At 30.4% G+C, this 13,233-nt stretch overlaps 1 protein-coding gene across 22 annotated transcripts in view; it reads right to left on the bottom strand.

Annotated features, from left to right (window-relative positions):
- Positions 1-10,657, bottom strand: part of LOC134707504 (thrombospondin type-1 domain-containing protein 7B-like) — a 163,356-nt gene extending 152,699 nt beyond the window's left edge. For 9 of the 22 annotated variants that reach the window (XM_063567304.1, XM_063567307.1, XM_063567287.1 and 6 more), the window contains exon 1: positions 912-1,207. The gene's annotated coding sequence lies outside the window, so the exon portion shown is untranslated. Of the gene's footprint in view, positions 1-911; positions 1,209-1,279; positions 1,373-3,211; positions 3,297-10,214; positions 10,310-10,481 lie in introns of those variants that run through there. The other 13 variants (XM_063567290.1, XM_063567297.1, XM_063567301.1 and 10 more) reach the window with 6 other exon arrangements.
- Positions 10,658-13,233: the final 2,576 nt, after the last annotated feature.

The raw sequence follows: 13,233 nt of genomic DNA, 5'->3' as shown, positions 1-13,233 counted from the left end.
TGGATCTGCTACTGCATTGAGTTTGAGTTGAGGAAAAAAATGTACGGCAATGAATTTACAGAATTTCTCAAATGCATCTTTTTGAAGATTTTAATACCATAAATGAAACTAACATTATTATTATATGGTTTTGAGTCTATGTTTCTTTGCATATTAAAGTTACAAATCAAGACTTCACAGTCTACCTTTTTATATTCATTGAAATAAAAATCAAGAAACCTAACTGATATTTGATCAATGCAAATTGAGAAATTAATAAATCCTGCTCCAAGCAATTTTACCAATCTAAATTGAAGACTAAGCATCTTACCTATAATTGGCCGTAACATTTCACAAAAATTAAATTCAGGAAATTTTCAATTCTTGCTCAATACAAATCATTTTGAATATGAATCAATTTTTCTATAACGTTTTAGTAAGGCAAAGAGAATTGAAGAGTGAGTATATTTCAAACTCATTCTTCATTCGAACACCCTAAAGTTTGAATCCATATATCAAAACATGATTTTCATTTTAGTGCAAAATTGCATGAATTATAAAATTAATGGTTTGAGATATAATACATGTACCTGTAAAGATCATGTAACACAATTACAACTCTACATCAATTTTTGAAACAGAGTCTTATACTGAATAAAATTTGACAAAAGTTTTCAATATAAAATGCCTTTTGTCCAATAATTCTGCAACAGTTAGTATGACAAAAAAGATTTTAAAATGATAAATTTCAAACAAACAATTTCAATTATAAAATCTAAAGATAATGTTATCAGTCATAAACTACCAACAACCCATGTTTTCTGTAATAGAAATGCATATTCTATTAGCTCACAAGAAGAAAATCACTGAAGCAGTATTTTAAAGTTAGAAAAAATATGTGAATTCTCAAATGTTTGAAAACAAAAACTTACAATCAATAACAGTAACGTACATTTCCAATTTTGCTTTTGTAATCCTACAAATATTATATAATTGAACTATTAAATGAAATCTACAACGGCTGTTCTGTTATGCATCCGTGGATGATCAAAAATACTTTTTTTCAAATGTCAACAGCCTGAATTGTGTCATCACTGTAAATCCCGGGTATTGATATACCTATTAAAGGGGAATCACTCAAGCATTAACTGATATTCGACTCTCAACAGCACTTCTTTTATCACAGAATAACAGTAAGGCATTAGACATTCATTATGATGCTAATTCCTCGGTCATTTAAACAAGTATAAAAGAGCACGACATAGAAAAATGTAAATAAATCTGTAAATGGACAGGTTACCTTTACATGGAAGCTAATCTCCTTAATACTTTTGAAGTGTACATTCTATTAAAATCGTCAGGTAAAATAAAAGAGATTGGCCTTTTGTTACAACTAGATTTAGGCAATATTGAATTATTGTATGACAACAATACATTAATGTAAGTTTAACAGATGATTATGTAATGATCTAAATCAAATGTGCTATGATAGGGAAATACATTCTCACGCATTCTTAATGAAAATCACACTATCAAATTATTTCTATTTAAGATTTATTTAAATTTTATACAATTCATTTTTATTTTAAATGCTGTGATCAAATAAACTTTAACACCTTCCCCCCTAACACTACATAATAGTTAGAAAAATACTTTTGCCACTTTTGAAATAAATCAATGGTCCTTTTTAAATGTTTTATTTCCCTTTTCAAAGGCCTTTTCATACCAGTTCAACAATGGGTCAACATGACTTAAATTTCCTGTATCTGTGTTTTTATTGTCCATTTTACCCTCATTATTTCAGAGTTAAAAGTGGGTTTTTTTCTGAAGTAATTTTTTGTATGTCCTTCTGAGTAACTTTTGTAATTCCAATAGTCAAGAAAAAAGTGTATGTCTTAAAAGTGACAAAAAAAATACATTGAGTCCGTCAAATTTTCATCCGGTAATCTGTCCTTTAAGGAGTTTGGTGTTTTGGTAGATATTTATATTTTAATACTAACAATGTTTTTGGAATCAGGGATATTTAAAGCTTGACTAATTGTGTAGACATTGGTCTGAAGTGGAAGACCTTTAGTTGACCTGTACGGTTACAGTTTCTTATTGACATTTACCTAACATATATACTTTTATTCATATCTTAAATTCCTGTAAATTCAGAAAGTTTTTTTTTTTAATGCAAATAATGCGATTGTGTGAGTATCACAATAATAAGAACTCGCATTTTCGAATACAATCTGTATGAAAATTTTCCTGAAATTACATATAATTTAAATCTCAATTTTTTGTTCATTCTTTAATATAGCAATAATTTCTGAACTCACAATTTATACTTAAAATACATAAATTTGAAATGTTTTATCATGTATATATAAATATATATTATTTTCTCAAAATTCAAAGTATTTGTACACTTATCAACAAAAATAATTTTCTTAAAATGTAACTCTTATCAATTAAGGTTGATTAATTGATTGTTAGTTTTTTAACGCCACTTTTAAGCTCCACTTATGGGCTTTTTCTTGGCAGCCAGTTTTCGTTGGTGGGGGAAGCCGGATTGCCCAGAGAAAACAATTGACCTTAATGTTATGATAGGCAAGTTTAAAACTAATCTAAATTGCCAAAGCAGGCTATATTCTTGACTTTAAATGGAAAATAAAGAGATGTGGTATGATTCCCAATGAAATCCATCAGAGCTTGCCAATTAGTCAACTATCAACCAGAGACCTTTTAATGACTTTAGGGTACTGCATGGCCTTTAAGAGAGAGCAAAAGCCATACAGCATAGCATGCAATCAAAAAACCCTGACATCATAAAATGTAAAATAATTCAAACAAGAAAAGTAACAGCCTGCAAAGCAATAAACAGAAAACAAACATGATATAAAGCAGCAAATAACAACAACAAATTACAAGCACCAGACATGAGACAGTCATATACAGAATGTGGCTAATGGTTAAACATGTTTACAAGCAACCAACCCCCTCCCTGTTCAAACATGGGACAGTAATGTTACAGCACAACACAAGACAAAACTATAAAAGCATTGAAAAGGGCTTGAATTAACTCATCAGATGAACCTACATAAACACTAGAATGTCAATCTGAGTTTCTACAGATTTGTGGTACATATATTTCTTACTAAATGTGCATTTTTATGATGGTAATTTGTTTAAAAACAAACACAAGGACATATATAAACCATTTCCTACATAGACAATCGAGCAAACTTACCCCAATTTTCTAAAACTATTTTGAATATAACACACAAAGTAGTGTATTTAACAACACTTATCATGCTTATTACATTCTATTATTTCATATAATGTCATAATCTGTTGTATTGTTATTTCTGTTTCACACATTTGGTATTAGTATATCACAATACTGTGTAATAAGTAATGCTTATGTCAGGATTACCCATTTTCTTTAAACATATTATATCCCCTTTATGAAACATAGAACAACTTTCAGAAATAGATTTTCAAATATGTGTGTCAAATGAAAACAAAAATTTGGCATTTATAGACATTTGATCTTTGCCTCTTATTCAAAAGGAAAACTAATTTGTAGGCTAATGACAAAAATTTCCAATAAAAATATTTTCATAACTAGATAAAGCAATGAAAGTTTATTGTAGAAGTATAAAAATAATGTTGTACAACATTCCAAAAGTGATTGATTCAACATGTCATGACTTAGGGATTTTAAGAACTTACATAATAAACATATATATATGTGTAGAACCTTTTAAATACATTGATTGAAGATTTAATGTCCCCAATAGACATGTAGTGGGGGGGGGGGGGGTGATCATGAGGGTCTGTGAGTTGCAACCCTCCTTATTTGGGACTAATAATGCATTTGAAAAGAGACATATAGTTGGACCCCCCTTTTTTTTCTATCTTGGGAACCCCTTTTAAAATTGGCTTGATCCACTCCTGGACATGGGCAGATGGGTTTTTCTTCTTTAAATGTGTTGTTGGGTAACACTTAACTAACTACATCACATCCCATTTTATGAACCACAGTACTGTTTGGAAATATGATGATACTTAAGGTCAAATAAGTCAATACTACATACTGTTGTTATCTAAGGCAAAATCATATCAAGTAAGAAATGCAATAATCTAGAACTATTTCATGTATTTAAAACCTTGCTAGGAGTGCTAGCTTGTATAAGGGGATGTTTAGAATACATTTCCAACCAGAGTTCATCAGTTCATGGTTATGTATTGAAATTGGATACCAAAATGACCACATAATTTATAGTAGAGTATTTCAATCAACATTGGATGTTGTCCAAAAAACTTTAAATCAATTAATTTCCTATATATATACAATGGAAATCTATAATACATTGTTGAATATGAGTGGTCAAGAAATGTTTTTACACAATGCTCATCATTTATTGTCATTTGTACTCAGCATGCTTAAAACCCATTATAGACAATTGTCCATTCAAACGATAAATATTTGATGTATATTTATATATAAAACAAACATCAATATGAGAAATATGTTACATTAAGTCTGAACAAATATGAAACAACTTTGTCTATTATTGTATTTTAATCTTGATTTTTTTAACCCTTGTTACAATTATCATAAATAATAAAATTGGAACCCCCTTTTTTTGGACGATCAATGCCTTTGAATGGGGACAATTAGTTGGACCTCCCCCCTTTGTCCTGGGTAAGGAACACCACCACCCACCCCCTTTGAAAATGTCTGGATCTGCCCCTGTCCTGAAGAGTGAGTAACATATGTCTTGCAAGAGTGTTTGGTTATTAAATCTAAATAGCAAGAACAGACAAATATATAACTCTCAATCTAACAGAGAGAGACATGAATTAAGGAGACATGGAGTATGTACCATTGAATGAGACAGCAACCCAGCAACTCCAAAACTATAAGACATTTACTCCTTTTTCAATGTAGACCCTTGTAATTGTATGAACAATATCGCACGTTCAAAGCCTCCATTAAAGCACATCATACTAAATTAGCTGTCAATCATAGCAATTGAAATAACTGTGGGAAATACCTTCCAACTTACATCATGTACATACAACATAGCTACTGTATCTATTATTTATATAACATTTTTTTTAATTTATTTTTTTAAACCTGAACTCCATTTACACTTGATATTCTAATATAAAACAATTCAACAAACATTAGTCATTTTCATGAATGAAATTCTAATCAAGTTTGTGATCTATAATTGCTCATTACATATTAAATGACAAATTTAAGTCTATTTTATGCAAGGGAGGATGATAAAAGGACAGGAAGTTTCTATTTCCCATGACCTTATGTAGTGCATATTCTGTAAAGTCAACCAGAACACACCATAACGATAATAAATTTACACAACATGTACGAGTATGTACCAAAGATCCTCCCAATATTTGCTAGACTGTTTGACAGTTAAATTAAAGAAGACACTGTTTTTTTCACTGATGGTTATTAGTTTACAAGTACATGAGAATTAACTTAAATAAAATATAAATGGGGAATGTGTCCATTGGACACTGATAAACCCCCCCCCCCCCCCCCCAGGCCCCTTTGCATATCATATTAAATTATAAAGGGAAAAAACTGAAGAAAATTAATCAAAGTGCTTATTAGCACCAAACCGTAAAGATAGTTATAATGTTTTCAGTGAACATTGAATTATATATAAAAAGCATTGATTGAAGTTGATTCAACTACAATTATGGACAATTATGGACAATGGAAGATAACTCCAATTTTAAAAATTACTTTTAACAATTACATCATTGATATTTTTGGAACAGATATTAAATTTCTATTTTTCCATTTGTAAAGGGGCATTACTCTAGAACAGTTGAAGTGACACCATCAAAATTCAAACTTGATCTGTATTTTGTGGTAATAAGCATTGTGTATAAGTTTAATAACATTTGGTTGAGGCAAACTAAAGTTAGGGAATGGAAACCAAAAATTCAGCATTTTTTTCATTTGTAAAAGAGCATGATGCAATCAAAATTCAAACTTGATCTAAATTTTGTGGAAATAAGCATTTTGTATCAGTTTCATAACATTTGGTTGAAGCAAACTAAAGTTATGAGAACAGAAACCAATTTGGGATCTACGCATGTACAGATGGACAAGGTTATAACTTAATGCCCCCTCCATTACGGCATGGGCATAAAAACCAAGAATAGAAGTATACAAAGAAACATGTCCATTTTGGTGGAAATTAGGAATGTGTCAACAACATGACCAAAGAACTGAACATGGCAAAAAGACACCAATAGGTCTTCAACACAGCAAGAAAATCCAACACCCAGAGGTGGGCTTCAGCTGGCCCCTAAAGTACAATATGCTAAAAAGACGTATACTAGTTCAGTGAAAATGGAGGTCATGTTTTGTAACTTCGAGGATTGAGGTCAGTTCTCAATTTCTCTACCGTAAGTTATTTAGGGCTTGATCTATTGCATAGGCTCTTGTCAATTTTTAAATCTATTTTTTTTACCTCAAAGATTCTTTTTGGTTGTATGTGGCACTTGGTTTTTGAAATTGTCCCATTACAATGTAATATTTATTAATAACAAGAATGTGTCCACAGTACATGGATGCCCCACTCGCACTATCATTTTCTTTGTTTAGTGGACCGTGAAATTGGAATAAATTCTCTAATTTGGTTTTCAAAATTAGAATGATCTTATCAAAGGGAACAAGTATACTAAGTTTCAAGTTGATTGGACTTCTACTTTATCAAAAACTACCTTGACCAAAAACTTTAACCTGAAATTTGCACTATCATTTTCTATGTTCAGTGAATCGTAAAATTGGGGTCAAAACTCTAATTTGGCAATTAAATTAGAAAGATCATATCATAGGGCACATGTATACTAAGTTTCAAGTTGATTGGACTTCAACTTCATCAAAAACTACCTTGACCAAAAACTTTTAACCTGAAGAGGGACAGACGGACGGACAAACGGTCGGACGAACAGACGAACGGATGAACGGACGCACAGACCAGAAAACATAATGCCCCTCTACTATCGTAGGTGGGGCATAAAAAGTATGTATGTAGATATCACACACCATAAAAGCAATAAAAATTATTGTTTTAATTTTAATGTTTGTTAACCTTCATGTTTTATTTAGAGAGGACAGGTTGTTCTAAGATTTAAATTATAAGCAATTTAGATTAGCAGTCCACTAATTCTTTCTTTAAAAAATCTTTCAGTTAATCCATCCATATCAAAGCATTTTTTCAGATCCAACATGCAAAAAATGTTGTAGATCAGATTGAACCTATGACCAACATAAAATAAATCAAAAAATTAGTACAATTCCATCTTTTTATTTTTCAGTCCTCATTGCCAATATATGGTTTTGTCATCTATCATATGTAAGACTTAAATGTGATTTATTTTTTTGTGATATTGAGAAAAATACTGTTTAATTCATATAAAAAATTTCAAAATGAGAGTTTGAATTATTGTGTTCATACATGTACCCCTGTCACATTTTTAGCAATAATAAAAACCTAGCAATAATATCTGAATTTACAGTAAGAGAATTATTTATGATACTATATAATTTCATGACAAGGTCTGGAAAAATTCCAAATATTTCAATCATAAAAATAAGAGAATTACATGGATCATGTATTTTAATGAGGTTATCAGAGCATCTATTGTTAAACACAGACAATTTTGATACTAGTTTTCAGGATCAATTGAGCGTTTAATTAAGTTGTCTTAAAGGACAAAGATCCAAACTCATCATGTCATTAGTTGCTTATCCAACTATTCCATCTCTCTTATTTGTGACAAGACAATACCTCCAGAATTATGGTAAATTGCCATTTACATGAAAAATTTAGATTCATTGACAGTTTAAGGTTACTGGAACTAAAATCAGGACAAACAGCTGAAGTACAAAAAAATAAATTATTGCAAGTTAATAGACTTTTATATACACTTATTGACTAAAAATATACATGAACCAATCATCAAGCAATTTTTTTACAAAATTAAAAAGCCTTCCACTTTTGATTTGTATATAGCTGGCAGATGTGCTAGGTTTTTTCTTTTTGTAAATTTTAGTCAACTATTTAGGGAAGTCTATCGTCCAATCTGATTGCATGGACATTCTCAGGTAGAAAATTCTAAAACTATGGAAAGTTTCATCAATTTCATTCACACAATTAAGGAAGTGTAGAAGTGACAAAGCACATGAATAGAAACACAGATGGCCAAAAAAAAAAAAGGGATACCTTTGTACACCAACTCAAAGTTTGTTTGAAGGAGGACTTATCAATAAAAAGGTTTATAAATCATTAATTTTTTAAAAATATATTCACTCCTTTAGGTGTTGTAATTTTGTTCAGTAAGTATGAATTGGAATTCTAGTCATTCATTGTACCAAATTCATAATTCGAGGATAGTTTATTTTCCTTAAGAATAAAAGGTCAAAAAGGGGGATGTTGGGTATGTCAATGTCAAGAAGAGCCACCCAATCAATATGTTAAATTCAAATTCATTGTATATCTTTGTACCAAATCAAAAGAATTGGTATTTATTCTGTATATAATGTCAAAGCAATAATAGGCCATACTTTCCATGAGATTTAAAAGATTACTAGACATGATTAATGAATGACATCCAAAGTGGTGATAAATGATGAATTGTATAATTATAATATTTTCTAATAAGTAAGTAATTTCATTCAAGTGTAATAGCTTAAGATGAACTCCAACTCATTTTGATCAGTATAATCATTTTTAACCAGAAACTACAAAAACTTAAAATAATTTGAATTAAACAAGTAAGACTCTTGTCAACTTTTTTCTATAGGTTACGAGACACTGCTTACAATTTGAGCAGTTTTAGTATATACTTTTTTACAATGTGTGTTATCTAAGGGTACAAGCACCTATAACTTTAATCAATCCACTGTGATTGAGATCAATTTTCATGCCAGCGGTAGGTCGCAGTATTTACACTAAGTTCTGTCTGCAGAGTATTGTGTTTGTGAAATTGTGCATCAATGTTTTACTTACAGCTGACTGCACTCAAATCAAATATGTCTGACAGACAGCTGTTGTTATGTCAATAATGGCAATTATTTACATCAATAAAGTCAATGTTTAAGTAAATATTCACCTTTGAATTTAAATAAGTTTCAGGTAAATAAATAAACATGTAAGTTTGCAGAGTGAAATGGATTTGCCATGTTTATTTCTACTGCCCTTTCAACATCCTAATCAATTAATGATGATTAAATTGAACAAGTTTTGTTAATTCAATATCAATATGAATAGGATTTCATTTGCATTTATCCTAAATTATCTCAGGATCCCTCCAAGTATTTGTATACAAATCCTTGATTCCTCCAAAAAATGGACATATATGTGTTCAAGCCATTTTATTTAATTTTGTCTCCCCAAGATTTTTTCAAGAAAACTTGATTTACAGAAAACTGTCTAGAAGTTTGGCTAGTACACAATTATACTTTTAGTAGCTTATTTTCAAACCATTTAAAATTTAAAAAAAAATAACATTTCTTGGCACAGTTTTCTTCATTTTACCTTTGAATTAATCACATCTATATGGTCATAGACCAATCACAAGTACATCATCAGTACATGGTCATAGACAGTGGGTTTTTTTTATTTTGAGTGGTCAGTTTTTCTTTTTATAAAATTTCGTTTCAAAGAAATATAAAATATTCTTTATATGAAGCTTACTTTTCAAAACTTTACAGAAATTTATAAATGTTAATATGAGAACATTTTAATCATTTTTTAAAGTTAAATAGACTTCAATCTTACAGGGACACACATATCAAATAAATTAGAAAATTATTATGTGTGATCCTCTAACATGTCCAAGACCAAGCACAGCTACCAGACTTTTATCTATGTATCTGTAGGTTTTTTTGTGTGTGTGGTTTTTTTTTTTAGGGGGGGGGGGAGGGGGGATCTAGTCCGTTCATCAGGTTAATAAATTGTTGATATTTATAGTCTTTTTCTTCTTAGCTGTGATTACCACTGTCACTCTAATATAATTAAAATCAATTTAACTATTGAGTATTGTCAATTTATTGTCTTAATTTTGTATGCCATAACAAGGACTCTATATACGTCCCTGGCCATAACCATTAATGTAAATGTGTTTATGCTAATAAATATTGTCTATTGTATATTGTGACATATCGAAAGGGAACATTAGACTTATATTCAAAAGACCTTGAGGTTTTCTTCTCTGCAATTTAGTAGCGTAAAATGAGCAAAGGTTTTCCAGTGGGTTTTCAGCATCTTTCTGTTCTTGTTCTTGAGTTTTGTGTAAAATAGCAAAAAAACAATTGCGGGATAGTTTCCGGACATAACTTGTCTCCCAAAAAAATACCTCTCTATCAAGACTGTACAAATTCTTGTTAATATTACGGTAGTATGAGAGATATAAATCAGTGACAAGACGTCCTTGTTTTTTTTCAATAATCTTTAGTGACATACCAGTTTTTCAAATACAGTTGTAAAATCCAGAAAAAAATTAATTCCCAAATATTCTAGGCTACACCACGTTTATTTAAGTCCTATATGTTTTGTCTTCACGTTAATCCACACGAATATTCGTATATAAGTACTAACAGACGTCTCATTTTCCATGTGCTTTTGTATTATTTCTTAAATGTTTATCGCATGTAAATTACTGAATTATTACACATAACTATTTTAATAATAGGTTTAAATATTTTATATATGACAAACCATGCATGGAACAAATTAAAACCTGTAGCATAACATACTTATATACTTACAAGAACATATGATCATCCTTATTATGGAAAAGCATACATTCAACGCCTTTGTATATTTTATTCAAAGGTTCAATGATGCATATGTCAACCACTTTTAAGATTCTTTAATTTAGTATTATCTTTTAAACAGAAAAATATTACTGACTTCTTATTGAAATGTGATATGCTTTATTCGCCAATGGGGCACAAACCTAATAACACAATACACTTTTTAAAAAATGTGACCAAGCTCGCATACCCCCATCCCCAAACCAACAAACCAACCACCCTTCACCACCACCACAACCACTTTAAGGGAAAAGGCCGGTTAGTGTGACCTCCCATATTTTCATCTATTTACTTATGATAAAAGTAAGGAGATGTGGTATCATTGCTAATGAGATCATGATTGGAACAAATTTAAAACAAATAGCATAACAAACAAACAAAAAACGTTATATGAAATGTATTCATGTAAATAGTTCCAGATTGTTTTTTTAAAAAGTTCCCTGATCACGTACCTTCTTGCATTCTTCAACATATTAAAGTTAAAAAGGTACAAATGAAGTGAATGTAATCAAATATAAGCAACCGTACGGCCTTCGACAATGAGAAAAATCCAACACTTTATAGTCGGCTATATAAAAGGCCCCGTCAACTCATCAACACTATATACATATTCAATTGAGAAAACTAACGGTGTAATTTATTACAAAACAATTTACGAAAAACAAATATGACAGACATGAACCAACGACAACCATGCACTGACCTACAGTCTTCTGACTTGACGTAGATGTACATGTAAGCAATTATAGGCAACCGAACGACATTCAGCAATGAAAAAAAACACTGCTGTAAAAGGCCCCGACATCAAAAATACTTAACAGTTCACTTGAGTAAACTAATATCAAGGTCATATTTATAACAAAACAGTTTATGAAAAACAGATATGACAGATATACACCAAAAACAACCAGTTCAGTAGTGAAAAAAATAAGAATCATACGAGTGATACAGATATTCGTTAAATTGATTTCTCTGGGCTTTATATGTTGATAGAAAACTAACAAAAAAAATAACAGTAACATTTGTGTTGTACATTTGGTTGCTATGGTTACGATGACACCATAACAACCCTTTAATTTCAGTCCTAAACTTTGTGACCTCAAATTTTCGTTTTTCATCAGACTTTTTCATAAACTGCTAGTAAATTTCGATAAAATATATATATATATTATCATAGTTCCAAATTTGTTCAAAAAATTAAGTTGATAAACAGTAGTTGCAACTATCGCAACTCTTGTTTCCATGGCAACCAATTGTTGTAGTTTTTCATTTTCTTAAAAAGGAGTGAAACTAACGTTTTTCAAATTATTTTGCTTCCATGAACAGGCCCCTACCAATAATCTGTATATTTGCATTTGTTTTTTTGGACATTTGTCTATAACGTATAAAAAATAATCGTTTGTAGATTTCTTTAGATTTTGGGGAAAATAAAGTTTTTTCTGTCTTATTTTTTTTACAGTAAGCTAAATTATTTTCATGTATTGAAAGCACAATTCATTTGAATATGTATTTCGAACTTGTATTACACCTAAACATTGTAACAAAGTAAAGAAAACAGTTACTTATTTATCATTATCCTCAAATCAAACTACCAGTTTCCATGAAAACAGAACTTACCGATTTTGAAAATTACACATTTTTGTTTGAGGAGAGTAAACAGCAATACCAAACTGCAAGTAAATTTCACAAATCGAAGTCTATAAACTGGCCGTGGCAAAATAAAACCGCTACCAACCACCGGAACGAGTGAAAACACATATCATATTCCTGGCTTGGTACAATGAAACATTTTCCGGAGAAAAACACGGGTTTATAGCTAGCTGAACCCCACTTGTAAGATAGTCGTTTATATTTCCGCAATATTGACCAAATTTGGTGAACACAAAAACACATAAGAGGTAAATGTGGCAATAATTGGAATCCAGTCGCCAAATTTTTGTTAACAATTATAATACTAAACATACATCAGATCTGATTAAAGAATTCAAACAAACATAAAACATATCTAACAAAGAGGTCAACAAAAAAGGTGTTGCAGTTGATAGCATAATTTGACAGTGACACCAACCAAAAGGTTTTTGTAGTTGATAGTATGTTGACAAAGACGCCGATTTAATAATTCATTGTACATATTTAATCTCGTTACTACAGGAAAGCCAGATAACGAACTGTAGCAAATCCATATTGAAATTACAACCTGGTAACCCTTAGAAAAATAAAAATGGAAACATTCATCAAATCCAATACGCAAGTTGGGAAAACAAAAATAAAGATAAATTAAACTGCTAGTACTAGCAGCGAGGTGCAACTATCGAAACAATTTAATATGATAATTGTAACACAACTGAACTATGGCTGACCTTTTTAAAATAACACCTTATGTAAACCATCATTGAAAA

The sequence above is a fragment of the Mytilus trossulus genome, chromosome 2 (assembly GCF_036588685.1).
Source record: "Mytilus trossulus isolate FHL-02 chromosome 2, PNRI_Mtr1.1.1.hap1, whole genome shotgun sequence".
NCBI classification, from domain to species: domain Eukaryota; kingdom Metazoa; phylum Mollusca; class Bivalvia; order Mytilida; family Mytilidae; genus Mytilus; species Mytilus trossulus.
This window is presented reverse-complemented; position numbering and strand designations above follow the sequence as displayed.